Source organism: Budorcas taxicolor, chromosome 11, assembly GCF_023091745.1.
Source record: "Budorcas taxicolor isolate Tak-1 chromosome 11, Takin1.1, whole genome shotgun sequence".
Classification (NCBI taxonomy): Eukaryota; Metazoa; Chordata; class Mammalia; order Artiodactyla; family Bovidae; genus Budorcas; species Budorcas taxicolor.
This window is the reverse complement of record NC_068920.1, coordinates 52597339-52612162: the sequence shown is the minus strand read 5'-3', so window position 1 is coordinate 52612162 and position 14824 is coordinate 52597339.

Sequence of the window (14824 nt, the reverse complement as noted above, 5' to 3'; positions counted from 1 at the left end):
GGGTGGGGGACACTGAGGAGGATGAATGTTTGGTGGGCCAGGGATGGAAGTGATTTATGTCAATTGCACCTACATCACTTCGGCCAGAGGGCACGTGGCCCTCCTGGATGCAAAGCAGCTGGGGAAACAAGGCTTCAGGTGAGCCCGGGAGGGAAAAAGAAAAGCTTTCCCAGAGCGTTGTCTCTACACGATGAAGGATTACCCTTTGGAAGCCGTAGCTCTCAGCTCTCACCCCGGCTGTCCAGGGAGCTGAAGCTTCCCAGCGCCCCGCCCGCCTTCCCAGCAGCCCTCTGTCTGTGCTCACGCCGCAGCATGCGCTCGGTCCACCCGCTTCCGGGCTCACAGGTCTTGCACTCAGCCCCCTCGTTAGATCTTGCTTCTTCCCTTCTGAAGGACAAGTGCAGACAGCTCTTGCAGCCTTTTCTCAATTCGGGGCTCTTACGGGTCTCCAGCATACATTTAATGGGTTCTGTAAGCCTTGGGTATTCGCATAAATCGGGTGCCAGTGAGCTCAAGGAAACTGATCTAATATCAGAATTGCCCCCCTCACCTCCGCTCCCCCCCGCCCAGGTCTCCCTGTCCCTCTATTTCTAGAATGCTCTAAACTCTTCTTGATTTTATTAAAATACCTCTTCTAAGACAATGTGGACTGTACAGTCCTCGTCTGTGACTAAATTTCTCTCATTCCAGCCATAGAAGAAGGTTCCTAATGCATGATGACTTGGGGGAAAGAGCACGTTATGTAGTCTAAGAGAGGAAATAATATGCATCGATTCTTTTGTTTTCTTTTTATGTTAGTTTCTGATGTACAGCAAAGTGATTCAATTATACATGCATATATGAATATGTACCAAAGAATATATATATATTCTTTTTTAGATTCTTTTCCGTCATAGATTGTTACAAGATGTGAGTAGAATTCTCTGTGTTATACAGTGGGTCCTTGTTGTTTATCTATTTTACATATAGTAGTGTGTATCTGTTAATCCCAAATTCCTAATTTATCCTTCTCCCCTCAATTCATCAACTCTTCATCATCATCACAGGAGAGGATTTCTCAGGGAGAGAGGAGGAAAGAAACTGAAATAATCAATCTGTCCTCCAAGTCTTCTTCCCTAACCTCTATGAAACCTTTCCATTTAGTGCAGGCTTGAAGCTGAGAAATGTTTTATTCTATCACACTTCTGCATATGGGTAACAAAGAAAATTCTGCATGCAAAAAGAATCCTCATTTAGCAAATGTTTACAAGTACCAGGCACTCTGCTGTGATACATGGTGAACAAGATGCCGTGTTTCCCCAAGGGTAGAGAAGAACCAGAGTCCCGATGGGGTGACCAATGCCTGAAGCACATATTTAGATCAGGCAGGGCCAACCCCACAGCACACAATTAAATTAGCAAGCACGTGCTTCTTGCCAAGTTCTGTGTTCTCTGGGTGCTATGGAAAAGAGAAAGCCAAACCCAACTTAGAGCCTGCCCTCAGGGTGCTCAGATGTGGTGAGAAGCTTCCTGATCGACCCTGCTGGGCCCTGATCATGCTCTGTCTCTGCCCGGCTCTGTGCTCAGGGAGGCTGACCCCCAGGAAGTAGCACCCAGGCTCAGACTCCAGCTGAGAGGTTGCATTTCTGCTGTGGGAGGACGCAGGGAGGTCAGAGGTGGGAGAGAGTGGCTGCGGCGTTTCTGGCCTGTTCTCCAGCAGGTGTCCCTCTCCACGGCTCTTCTATGCCTGCAGCCCCGGGACTCCGGCTCTCACTGGACTCACACCTCCACACCAGCTGCCGACCCTGGGTACCTTCTCACTGGCTTGTTGACACCCTGTCACCCTTCTGGGAATATGTTCCTTCAGAGAGAGGACCTTGTCTGTCTCAGGCACTGCTGTGTACATCCAGGGTCTAGAACATGCCTTGTGCACAGCAGGGGATCAGCACGTTTTGCTGACTGAATAAATGAGTGAACACGTGAATGAAATTACAAACCCATGTAACCTACTGCTTGCTAGATTCCCATTTCAACTATTTTCAAAGAATGCTAAGATCCTTTATGGGGCTTCCCAGGTGGTGCTAGTGGTAAAGAACCCACCTGCCAGTGCAGGAGACGTAAGAGATGCAGGTTCAATCCCTGGGTCAGGAAGAGCCCCTGGAGGAGGGCATGGCAACCCATTCTAATATTCTTGCCTGGAGAATCCCACGGACGGAGGAGCCTGTCAGACTACAGTCTGTAGGGTCACACAGAGTCATCCACAACTGAAGCGACTTAGCACACACACAAGGTCCTTTATTATTACTATTTTGAAACAGCTTGATTTCTGTTTGTTTAGTTAGATTTGGCTGTGCTGGGTCTTTGCTGCTTGGCACTGGCTCTGTCTAGTTAGTGAGGGGGCTACTCTTTTCTGTGGCGTGCAGGCTTCTCATTGTGGTGGCTTCTTCACTGAGGAGCACGGGCTCTAGGCACGTGGGCTTCAGTAGTGGGAGCAGGAGGGTTCAGTAGTTGCGGTGCATGGGCTTAGCTGCTGCGTGGTATGCGAGAATCTTCCTGGACCAGGGATGGAACACGTGTCCTCTCCACTGGCAGGTGGGTTCTTATCCACTGCGCCACTAGGGAAGCCTCATTCATTTATTCAATAATCAATTACTGCACATCTACTACATTCAAAGCGCGTTCCCTTGCCCCAAGAAGAGGTGAGTATAATGAAGGCTGTTGCCACAACCATGGCAACAAGAACCTCTCCAAACTAATGGGCCATCACGAATTCTATTGCTGAGAACACATCACAGGCAAAGGGAATTATCCAGCCACACTTTACTCTACATCTGCCTATTTACTTTTAAATTTCATAGAAGGTTGATAAGATTTCTATACTTATTTCCCCATTGCTGCTGCTGCTGCTGCTGCTAAGTCGCTTCAGTCGTGTCCAACTCTGTGCGACCCCATAGACAGCAGCCCACCAGGCTCCCTCGTCCCTGGGATTCTCCAGGCAAGAACACTGGAGTGGGTTGCCATTTCCTTCTCCAGTGCATAAAACTGAAAAGTGAAAGTGAAGTTGCTCAGTCGTGTTGACTCTTGGCGACCCCATGGACTGCAGCCTACCAGGCTCCTCCACCCATGGTATTTTCCAGGCAAGAGTACTGGAGTGGGGTGCCATTGCCTTCTCCATTTCCCCATTAAATTTTTTTTAAATCACATACTTTTTCTCTAACATTGCCAAACCTTTAAAAGCAGGTTAGGACTAATTTCAGCAATTAGCTGGTAAGCGTTTATTTAGTGCTTACTATATAGAATAGAAATATATAGTATATAATTATATATAATTTGATAGAATAGATTTGTTTATATTTATTCTGTCAAATAGTGTATATATATGAATATAAATATATATCCTGTTAAATTTTGTAGCTAGCTAGATCTATCTATATTTATCACTAAATAAATACCAGCTAAATGTAGAAACAAGTCCTATATATAGTTTTATACATATATATGTACTTATATATATAGTTACAATGTTATGTGTAACAAGGGACCGTGTCCTCTCAAAATTCCTATGTTGAACCCCTAATGTGATGGTATTTGGAAGCAGGCCTTTGGGAGAACATTAAGTCATGAGGGTGGAGCCCCATGATGGGATTAGTGTCCTTGTAAGAAGAGGGGGAGTGAGCCCTCCCTGTTCCCCTGTGAGGTCACCTTGAGAAGATGGCCATCTGTGGACCAGGAAGAGGGCCTTCACCCAGACTCCGAGCACACTAGCTCTCAGGACTTCCCTGCCTCCAGAACGGTGAGAAATGAACGTATGTCGTGGACTCCTGGTCTACGGTGTTTTGTTACAGCAGCCCCAGCTGGAACAGACTGAGCTGGGAACAGAGGTGGAGATGAAGATTATAGAGACAGAGACATATCTATGTCTCATCACGTTGGTTCTGAGATTTAACAGCCAGTCTGATGCCATTGCCTTAAATGACATGGGCGCTGAATGAGTTCGTAGGCAACATTCATTTCTTTAAATACGTCTTGAGGGCCGCCATGTTCCTGGCCACATGGAGAAGCCTGAGAAGGTTGGAGCCCACCCACTGACCCCCAGAGGGCTTCTCCTGGTTCAGGAATGAGCCATAGACAGAGGGACCCCTGGGAGCAGGGCACCTGCAGCCCAAACCCTCAAGCCCTTCAGATCCCCCAGACAAGCCTTCATTGATGGTTCTCTCGTTTCCCTCATGGATAAAGACACTGAGGACCAGTCAGGACTCAGGTCACAATCCTGGGTGATGGACAGCACAGCTCTGACCTGAGATACTAGGACATCTTCCAGAGACACTAAAATGTGATATTAAATAACATAGAAGGTGGTAAACTCAGCTGAAAGAAGGACCTGCCCACTCTTCAGAGGCTCTCCCCAGAGGCACCCTTCTGAAGGTGATACAGTAGTCGGGAGACTGATTCCAGGCAAGGGCGGAAGGCACGTGCTGGAGGTGGCAGGGTCCCTGGAGGAGAGCTTCTCCATCCAAGAAGGAGTGGATGGAACAGGGACAGACTGGCTCCACCAAAAGTCCATGAAATATTGAGATACTGTCACTTCCCTTTGATTTCTGACGAATTCGTTCAGTCATGGTCAGCCACTCAGTCATGTCCAATTCTTTGTGACCCCCATAGACTGTAGCCTGCCAGGCTACATGGGATTTTCCAGGCAAGAATACTGGAGTGGGTTGCCATTTCCTCCTCCAGGGAAGTTTCCTGACCCGGGGTCAAACCATTGGCAGGAGGATTCTTTACCATTGATCCACCAGGGAAGCCCATCCTCCAGTAGAAATCCAGCTCAATAAGTCAGTGCCTTTGGTGAGGTCTGTCGGTCCTCTGGCCCTGACTACACTGACCAGGCGCAGATGAGAGAGGGAGTTCTCAGGGGGGAGAGGTCCCTGTGACCTCAGGCAGCCCTGGGCTCCAAGCTCCAGAGGACTTTACATCGCGGGGGGGAGGAACTTCCCTAGGGATGGAGCACGTGCCACCATGCACTCTGCCACGCTCCTGAGCAAGGAACAAGTGATGGCCCAGCCCTGCTTTGATGCCTCCCAGGTTTGCTGTTGGGATGTTCAGTTCGGTCACTCAGTCGTGTCCAACTCTTTGCAACCCCATGGACTGCAGCATGCCAGGCTTCCCTGTCCATCACCATCTCCTGGACTTTGCTCAAACTCACGTCCATTGAGTCGGTGATGCCATCCAACCATCTCATCCTCTGTCATCCCCTTCTCCTCCTGCCTTCAGTCTTTTGCAGCATCAGGGTCTTTTCCAATGAGTCAGTTCTTTGCATCAGGTGGCCAAAGTACTGGAGTTTCAGCTTCAGCATCAGTCCTTTCAATGAACACCCAGGACTGATTTCCTTTAGGATGGACTGGTTTGATCTCCTTGCAGTCTAAGGGACTCTCAAGTCTTGAGTTTTCTCCAACACCAGAGTTCAAAAGTATCAGTTCTTTGGCACTCAACTTTCTTTATGGTCCAACTCTCACATCCATATATGACTACTGGAAAAATCATAGCTTTGACTATACGGACTTTGTCAGCAAAGTAATATCTCTGCTTTTTAATATGGTGTCTAGGTTGGTTATAACTTTTCTTCCAAGGAGCAAGCGTCTTTTAATTTCATGGCTGCAGTGACCATCTGCAGGATTTTGGAGCCCAAGAAAATAAAGTCTGTCACTGTTTCCATTGTTTCCCCATCTATTTGCCATGAAGTGATGGGACCATATGCCATGATCTTAGTTTTTTGAATGTTGAGTTTTAAGTCAGCTTTTTCACTCTCTTCTTTCACTTTCATCAAGAGACCATTCAGTTCCTGTTTGCTGTTGGGATATAGTGGAAGGGATTTGGCTGTGAGTTTGCCAGATGGAACCTGCAGAGGCCAGTGCTTCTCAGGCTGCAGTCAGTCTTTTCCATTTTCCCCCAATGCACCACATTACATAATTCCACTTTCTCTTTGTGCATTTTCTCTTTGCTCATGCAGTGCAAAGTTAGAGAGCCCTGTGTTATTGAATCCAGCCCCACTGATGGTCTGCCCTGGATATCAGGCACTTGTTTGGGTCATAACTCTGCAGGATTCCATGCAGAGTATCAGTTGTGGCTCACAGGACACTGGCAACCAGGGACAAAGCCGCAGGGCTCTTTGGAGCCATGGAGGGCCTGCTGACTGCCACAGAAATATCTTTCCAGCAGCCGTGGGACAGCTGGGTGGAGGTCCCCCTGTGTTGTCAGAGTGCTGGGAATGGTGCTCAGTTCTCTCCTAGTTTCCCACTGAGTGTGGTATCTGCTCTTTATACTAAAGAGCCCGTGTACTTTAAGGAGGGAAAAGTGAAAGTCGCTTAGTCGTGTCTGACTCTTTGTGACCCCATAGACTGTACAGCCCATGGAATTCTCCAGGCCAGTACACTGGATCAGGTAGCCTATCCCTTCTCCAGGGCATCTTCCCATCCCAGGGATCAAACCCAGGTCTCCCACATTGCAGGCAGATTCTTTACCAGCTGAGCCATGAGGAAAGCCCCAAAATACAGAAGTGGGTAGCCTATCCCTTCTCCAGTGGATATTCCCAACCCGGGAATCGAACTGGGCTGTCCTGCATTGCAGGTGGATTCTTCACCAGCTGAGCTATAAGGAGGGAAAAAAAGTGAAGCAAAAGGTTTTGTGCCAGGGATTCATACTACAGTAAAGTCAGAGAGAAGATCAGACTGCTTACAAGACCCAAGAAGGCCTGAGTCACCTCTAGTGGAGACCGGTCCTCTGGAATTACAAGCATGTGACAAAAATCCGAATATGTCCATCTCTTCACTTGAGGGTACAATAGGCCTTCCTGATAAAAAATAGAAAATCGAGACCCCCAACCTCTCATTTCTTGGTGTGACATTGGCTCACCTTCAAGGACGGACAGGCACACAGTCACTTGAAGAAGCATCAACATCCCCCAGTGCCTAGTAACTCACACCAAAAATATCTTATAGGCATCTCAGAAGAATGTAGAACAACTTCAGAGAGAAATGATGAATGGTTTGGATGAAAACACTCATCTTCTGGAAAGCCTTAAACTGCTGATCCAAGAAGTTATGAGATGGAAGAAAGTGTGGGAATTAAAGAAAGGGGAAAAAAAAATATTCAAACCATACAAAACAAAATAGTTTCAAATGATGAAGGGAGCCAGTTCACATCTCTAACTGAAACTATACTGAAGATGATACATCTGCCTGCCTGGTTTAGGAAAGATTACATTTGAATTAGATGAAAAAAGTGATTCAAACACAGCTGGTTATACTATCAGTCAGAAGTCAATTTGAAGAAACGTGTCAATGCGGCTTACTTAAATGTTTCCTTGAAAGAGAAAAACAGGAATTATTTTAAATAATTTGACTAAAATCAGATGGATGAAGAGTTTATAGTTCAAATGAAAAGTTTCCAAACTGAGCAAGTATCTTAACGTCTAAAAATTCACAGCTTAAAGGTGAGAGTCAAGAACTTCAACTGAAACTTCAAATACTGCCTGAACTGTATCAAGAACACACAGTGAAACTCTGCAGAAAAGCAACTGAGGAGGTAATTTATCTCTTAGAGGAAAAACTTCCAAAAATGTAGAAAAGCATCAGAAGCATGAATTGGAGACACAACTCCAACCAGAAGGTTTGGCTGAAGGTCTGGATATAGAATTACAACTTCCTTCTTGGAAAGCTAGATGGATTATCTCCCATGAGAAAAAAGCTCAAGAGAGCTGGCTGGCAGCTTCGACAACTGGAAGAAAGCTCAGTGAGCTAAGACAAGGGAATGGCCGTACCTGGCAAAAATCAGCTGAAGTAAATTTCCAATTTCCCCAAGCAGACCTAGAGTAGGTTGATTAATGTACACACCCTACTGTTTGGATCTTGTGCATATCTTATGCCATGTGGCCAAAGCGACTTCACAGAGGTAATTAAGGTTACAGATCTTCAGGGGATGACGATCCTGGACTCACCAGATGGACCCAATCTACTCACTTGAGACCTCGAAAAACCAGAGCAGTTTCTCCAACTGGAGTCTGAGAGGAAGTCAGGGAATTTCCAGGTGGGAGAAGGATTCACTGCACGGCCAAGTTGCAGTTGTCCATGTGCAAATGTTGAAGAAAGGCGTCTAGAAGCTACTGCCAGCCCCCAGCTGACAGCTGGCCAGGAAACAGGACCTTGGACCTACAGCTGCAAGGAACTGAGTCTTGCCAACAACCTGAATAGCCTAGCCTGAGCCTCTCTATTGAAGTCCAGCCCATCCACACTTTGATGCAAAGAAACCGAAGAGCAAAGTCATACCTCTAACCAACAGAACTAGAATAAATGTGTGTTCTTTTGAGGAACTAAATTGAGAGCTAATATTCTTCCAGTTGACAAGCAGCCCTGGGCACAGGTCCTAAAAGATCAGTGCATCAGGTCCCCAAGGGAGGAGGAGAGTTAAGGACTCTGGAACCCAGGGTCACATGCAGGTTTGTTCCCGCTTTCACTGGCCCCTGTGCATCCACGGCCACAGGAAATTTGCCTGTGTTTTCTCTCTTTAAAAGTCGATTTATCTGTTTTTAGTTTAACCATTATTTTTTTAATTGATGCCACATTTGCTGATAAAATTACAATTCCTAAGGTGTTGTTTTTCAAATATAAATGGTTGCTATGTAATTCTTATGCATACATTATTTCCTGTAGAGAATAAATCATATATATATTAGATTCTGTTTAAAATAAAAGGTCCATGATCATTTAAGCCATGATTAAACATCAACATGGCCAGAAGGAAACATTCAAAAGGATAAAGATCATTTCTATATCCTATGAGCTGTTATTAGAAATCTATAATAGTGGTTAATATCTCAAAATTTTGATTGTATTTTAAAACAACACATGAGTGTGCATGCACACACACACACACACACACACACCCCCAAATGACAACACCACCCCCAGCTAAACTTAGTCTTGCAATATTTTTATAATCACTAACTCATAGTTTAGGGCATTTGACATTCACCTTTGTTTCTTATTTTTCCACTTGTTTTTATCCTTTATTTTGTTTAGGATATATCCTTTACTGTTTAAATGTCTTTAAATGTTATGCAGTCAAAACAAATTTTCCCTTTGTAAAAAAATAAAGATACGTCTTGAACTGTTATGTCTAGCAACCTGCTAGGCGCTGGACCCAAGATGACAAGACCTTGCAAGTCCCCAGGGGTGGAGGGGTGTGGGAGAGAGGCTGGGAGACAGAAGTGTACACAAGTATTTGCCCAATGATGCAATGCAGGGAACCCCACGGTGTGTGCAGAGCCTCATGGGATCCTGCGGGAAAGGCAACTTCTCTATGGGGTCAACACAAAAGAGGCAAACTTCCAACTGGATTTTAAAAAAAGATTTAGAAATCCAGTGTTTCTGTGGATCATGCACTACGTTCAAAGAGCATTGGAGGGCTTCCCTGGTGGCTCAGTTGGTGAAGAATCCGCCTGCCAATGCAGGAGACGTGGGTTCGATCCAGCTCTGGGAAGATCCCACCTGCTGTGGAGCAAGGAAGCCTGTGCACCACAACTGCTGACCATGTGCTCTAGCGCCCGGGACCCGGGATCCGGGACCCGGGACCCGCAGCCACTGAACTCCATGTGTGAGAGTCTGCGCCCTGCAACCGGAGAAGCCACCACAGCGAGAGGCCCCCACCATTCCAACTAGAGAAAAGCCGCAAAACAACGAGCCAAAAATAAATCAGAATTCATTGTGTTTTGTTTTTTTTTTAAAGAGCATTATATGTGTATACTCTGGCCTCCCTTGAATTTTGCCAAAAAATTTAACAAGGGTTATCCCCTTGTGACCTCCTCTTCTTTGGAAAGAAGCCTAAATCGAGAGTTGGAAAACTGGTGTTTTATATCTAAATCCAGCATCTGCTAAACAAATCGTTTGGTTTCTGTAAAAATGGTAGTAAATCATAACATTCTGCTTATCTCGTAGGACAATTGTAAAGATTAAATTAGACCATGTATACAAAAACACTAGGGCAATCTGACAGATTACTTCAGGTCACGACGTTTTACACTGAGTTCCTCTGGCTGCTGTGAATGACTGCCATGTTCTAAAAGAACAGACCCATCAGAGTGATACACGATTTGATTCCTTTGAGTTCCACAGCACCTTTCTTCTGAAGCCTTGCACATCTGTTCTCTCTCGGACCCCCTAATGTCTTTCCAGGATAAGCTGGGGCCCCAGACTTGCAGAAGAATGAGGAAGATGAAGTCACAGTGTGGGATCCAGACTAGGACTCCTGCTCCTGGTTTCAGACCATCTCCTGTGTACACACGGTACCCAGAGCGCCAGGAGGAATGACAGCTGTCCTCCTAACACATCATTTTAATAGCCACTCAGAACAGACAGGGATATATTTATTCCAATTACAAATGCTCAACAGTAAAGTTCATTCCCTTCAATATTCAGCAGGAGAAAAAAAGGAAAAATAAAAAATCCCATGCCTCTAACATATAAAGGAGAAAGCACAGGCTGCCTGCCTGCCCGGGCTCCCGCCTTCCTCCCAGGGGTCTGCACAGCTGTGGGGACCTCCCTGTTCTGTTCCCCTCCAGCCATTCTGAGCACAGAACCCCCTTTTCCCACCTCTGCCTGTGGAAATTCTTCTCCTCCCTAAGTGTTGGTCACTCAGTCATGTCAGACTCTTTGTGACTCCTTGGACTGTAGCCCGCCAGGCTCTTCTGTCCATGAAACTCTCCAGATAAGACTACTGGAGTGGGTTGCCATTCCCATCTCCAGGGAGATCTTCCTGACCCAGGAATGGAATCGGATCTCCTGCATTGCAGGCAGATTCTTTACCATCTGAGCCACCAGGGAAGCCCTTCTCCTCCCTAAGCTCAGCCCAATTGCCACTCCTCCCTGACCCCAGATGTTGGGAATAAGTTCATCAGCTTAGACTAGTGGGAAAGAATGCAGGCCCCTAGGAAGTCAGCTTGAGTCTGAACCTCCGCCTTGCTACTTAACCAACCTACCTCTGGCCCCTTATCTGTAAGGGGGAGGCTGTGGAGGCCATGCTAATAATGGCCTGATTATTATAGGGTTGCTAAGGGGATAATGGTGATAAGATAATGCAGGTGGCACACACTCGATGACACGTGCAATGCCCAACAAACGCATGGGTGTGTGCTAAGTGGGTTCAGTCATGTCCGACTCTTTGTGACCCTATGGACTGTAGCCCGCCAAGCTTCTCTGTCCATGGGATTCTTCAGGCAAGAATATTAGAGTGGGTTGCCATGCCCTCCCCCAGGGAATCTTCTCAACTCAGGGATCGAACCCACGTCTCTTACATCTCCTGCAATGGCAGGTGGGTTCTTTATCAGTAGCACTACCTGGGAAGCCCATCCAGTAAGTACTAGCAGTCAGATTCTCTTCAGCTCTCTGAGGAGGGAAATTGGTTCTCTGGTGCCCCTTTACCTGGTGCATAAGCATACATTCCAGTTCTGTCATTTATGAGATCTGAGAGCTCGGCCTACCATTTAATTTCCTAAAGTCTTAGTCCTCATCTGCAAGATGGGGTTAACACGGACATCAAAGCCAATAATGTGTATTGAAGCACCTGGCATAGTGCAGGTAAGTAAGTTTTTGCACAAATATATTTTAGCCATTGTTTGGTGCTTAAGCGTCTATATGAAAACGGTATTAAAGAGTTAAGGTTCTGATATCACAGTGTTCCTCAGACAGTGTTGTCTGACGTCTACAGTTGAAATTATAGATTAAAACTTGAAAACTGGAAAAAAGAGAAAGAGTGTGCAGTATCAGGAGGCCAGGGCTGGGAGGACCACAGCGGGCAGCCTGAGACCTGTTCTCCACAAGAGACAAGCAGTCCTCAGCTCCACTCCTGAAAGTGGCCGTCACCTCCTCCTGCTGAAGGGGGAGGGTCTGGGCGAGGTAAAGAGAGAACTGGAGAATGCAAGGAGCAAGTAAAATGAAGAAGAAGGTGGTCGAGGGACAGAGGAGGGAGAAGGAAATGCACGGAGAGGGAAAGGGGGCGAGAGAAGCCCTGTGACCGGGGATGTGCTCACCTCAGAGTCTTTGGATGGAGTGTTACAGCCCCAGAGGGTGCCGGGAAAATCTAAGGGCGTGGCTGCCTGTCCCCACACTTGCAGGTGGCACAGGGCAGATGTCATGTGGGTCTCCAGATCCCACCACTCAAAGAAGGGTCCCAGCTTGCTTTTTTAAAAATTTTTATCTTATCAATATTTATTGTTTTAAAAGTCACTTAATGATGGTTTATATATCCTGTTTTTTTTATTGAAGTAGAGTTGATTTACAATGTTCTGTTCATTCCTGCTGTACAACAAAGTGATTCTCTTTTATATATATATAAATATATACACATTCTTTTTAAAAAATATTTTTTCCATTATTGTTTATCATCAGATACTAATCAATTTCTCTGTGCTATACTGTAGGATCATGTTGTTTGTCCACCACATCCTGCTTAACCATGGAACTAATCCAGGAAGGTGGCAGATCCAGGAGTCGACTGTTTTCCATATTAGCACACAGTATTTTTGCTCTATTTTGATATAAGCCGAATATCCCAGTAATGCCGCTAGATTAAAAAGAAAATTGTATGTTGCTTTGTTGATAATTTTTTTTTAAGCAGAGGATGACTGTAGGTTGTTTTGTAATAATTCTACTTGACTTGCTCACCACCGGAAGATCTCAGCTCTTACGATGAAGGCCACGGGGAACGCCTGAGTCAGACACACACCCTCGATTCAGCGCATCCTCCTCTGTGTGGCTTTGCAGAGGCTCCATGTGGGTGCAAACATTTGGCAACATCACTGTGATTTTAGTTGGTCCCGAGCAACAGATATCAAACTGTTACAAGTTTCACTGATGTTCCTTTTATTTTTCCTTTATTTTTCAGGTGGGACGTTATACTGATTGTATGACTAGGTTATATTATCTCTGAAAGTTATTTTAAGATAAAGGGGTTAATTTATTTTTTAATTGACAGGGAGAGGTATTGAGGAAGATGGGATTGAAACCCTGCCCTCGAAGCATTTCTGACGACCCTTTCCCTCAGTTCTCTTCCCTCCTGCCCACTCCAGCTGGTGGAGATGCTGGCCTGTGGGACAACAAGGCGCTGGCCCCTAGCCCTCCCTTCCTGGGCCTCTGACATCCCCACTCCCCTGCCAAAATGTGTGTATTCTGTAAGGAAGTGAGTAGATCTCCAAATGGTCACTGTCATTAATTTTATCATATAATAGCATGATTTTTTAAAGTAAAATGTTCCATTTTTAGCCTGATGCTGGGAAAGATTGGGGGCAACAAAGGATGACATAGCTGGATGGCATCATCAACTCAATGGACATGAGTTTGAGTAAACTCTGGGAGATAGTGAAGGGAAGCCTGGCATGCTGAAGTCCATGGGGTCACAAAGAGGCAGACACGACTGAGCGACTGAACAACAGCAACAGGGATTTCTGGTGAGTGGGCCTAGTTGGAGGAAATGTAACTGCTTGACGATGGTGCCCACATGGTTTTCCTCATTCCACGATGGAGAGACCTCTATACCACCACCCATCGTGACTCCCTCAAGCTGGGCTCCAGGGGCCATCTCATCCTCTCTCCTTCCTCCAAAGATGATCCCACAACCTTGGGCAAGGACATAGACCCAAAGTTTGCATTAGCTGAAAAGGATAGAAAGGCTAGTTTTCAGTGAAAAAAAAAAAAATCACAGCATTCAGATTCAGGGTGGGAGTATTTCCCAGGCAGGAGGCCAACAGAGTGATGGTGAAAGCTAAGACTTTGCAGCCAGTCACCCTGGATCCCTCGGCTCAGCTCCGGCCCTGACCAATCTTGTGACCAGCAGGTTTTCTTTACCATCCCTGCAATTCAGATGCCTGGGCAGTTGAATGAGGGTACCTGCCTCAAGTGGTACCCGTGAGAATGGAAAGAGTTATCTGCTGTTAGTGCCTAGAGGAGGGTTTGGCACATAGGTATTACAGGCTAAGTGTGATAGCTGTGACAATTCTTCCTGGAAAATTTCCTTCCCTTCCCCCTGGAGTGCAGAGACTGCAGAACGGCTCAGCAGTGCTTGTCGTGACCTGGCTATGCCAGGTGCGTGGCTCCCTTTCTGCGCATGTCATCAAACACGGACCAGATTAGAGAGGAAGGCTCCACAGGAAAACAAAGACATCAGAGAATTCCCGTTTGACAGGCACAGACCAAGACAAAGGGAGTTATGTGAACACCAGCCACAGATTCAGAAGAGTTTAGATAATACACTGCTTTGTTATATTTCATGAGTTCATGGCACCCAAAGATGCCGCTAATACAGGAGGACAATAGCTGACATATCAGGTTTTGCAGTCATACTACCAGTGGCTGACTGTCTGCCAAACCGCCTTCGGCATCGTCCCTGAGTTCACAGAACAAAAAGAGGATGGGTATTAAAATGCTCGCTTCCATCAGACTTTAAAAGTCCCAGATTATCTGAAAGATCAGTCAAACTGAAACCAGAGTGCAGCCTGTTGCATCTGATGGCAGAGTTATTAAATTTATTCCATTCCCGAGGCATCTAAATAGGAGGAAGGGGGCGTTTGGCAAACATGAGCAGAGGGGAGCCCTGCACGGGATTTATCTGAGTCCACAGGCAGTGGACTAGTTTTCCAGGACTGTCATAACAAATGACCACAATTTGGATGACTCATAACAATAGAAAAGTATTCCTTCACTGTTCTGGAGGCAAGAGGTCCAAAATCCAGGTGCCAGCAAGGTTGGTTCCTTCTGGAAGGCTGCGAGGGAGCATCTGTTCTGTGCTTCTCTCCCAGCTG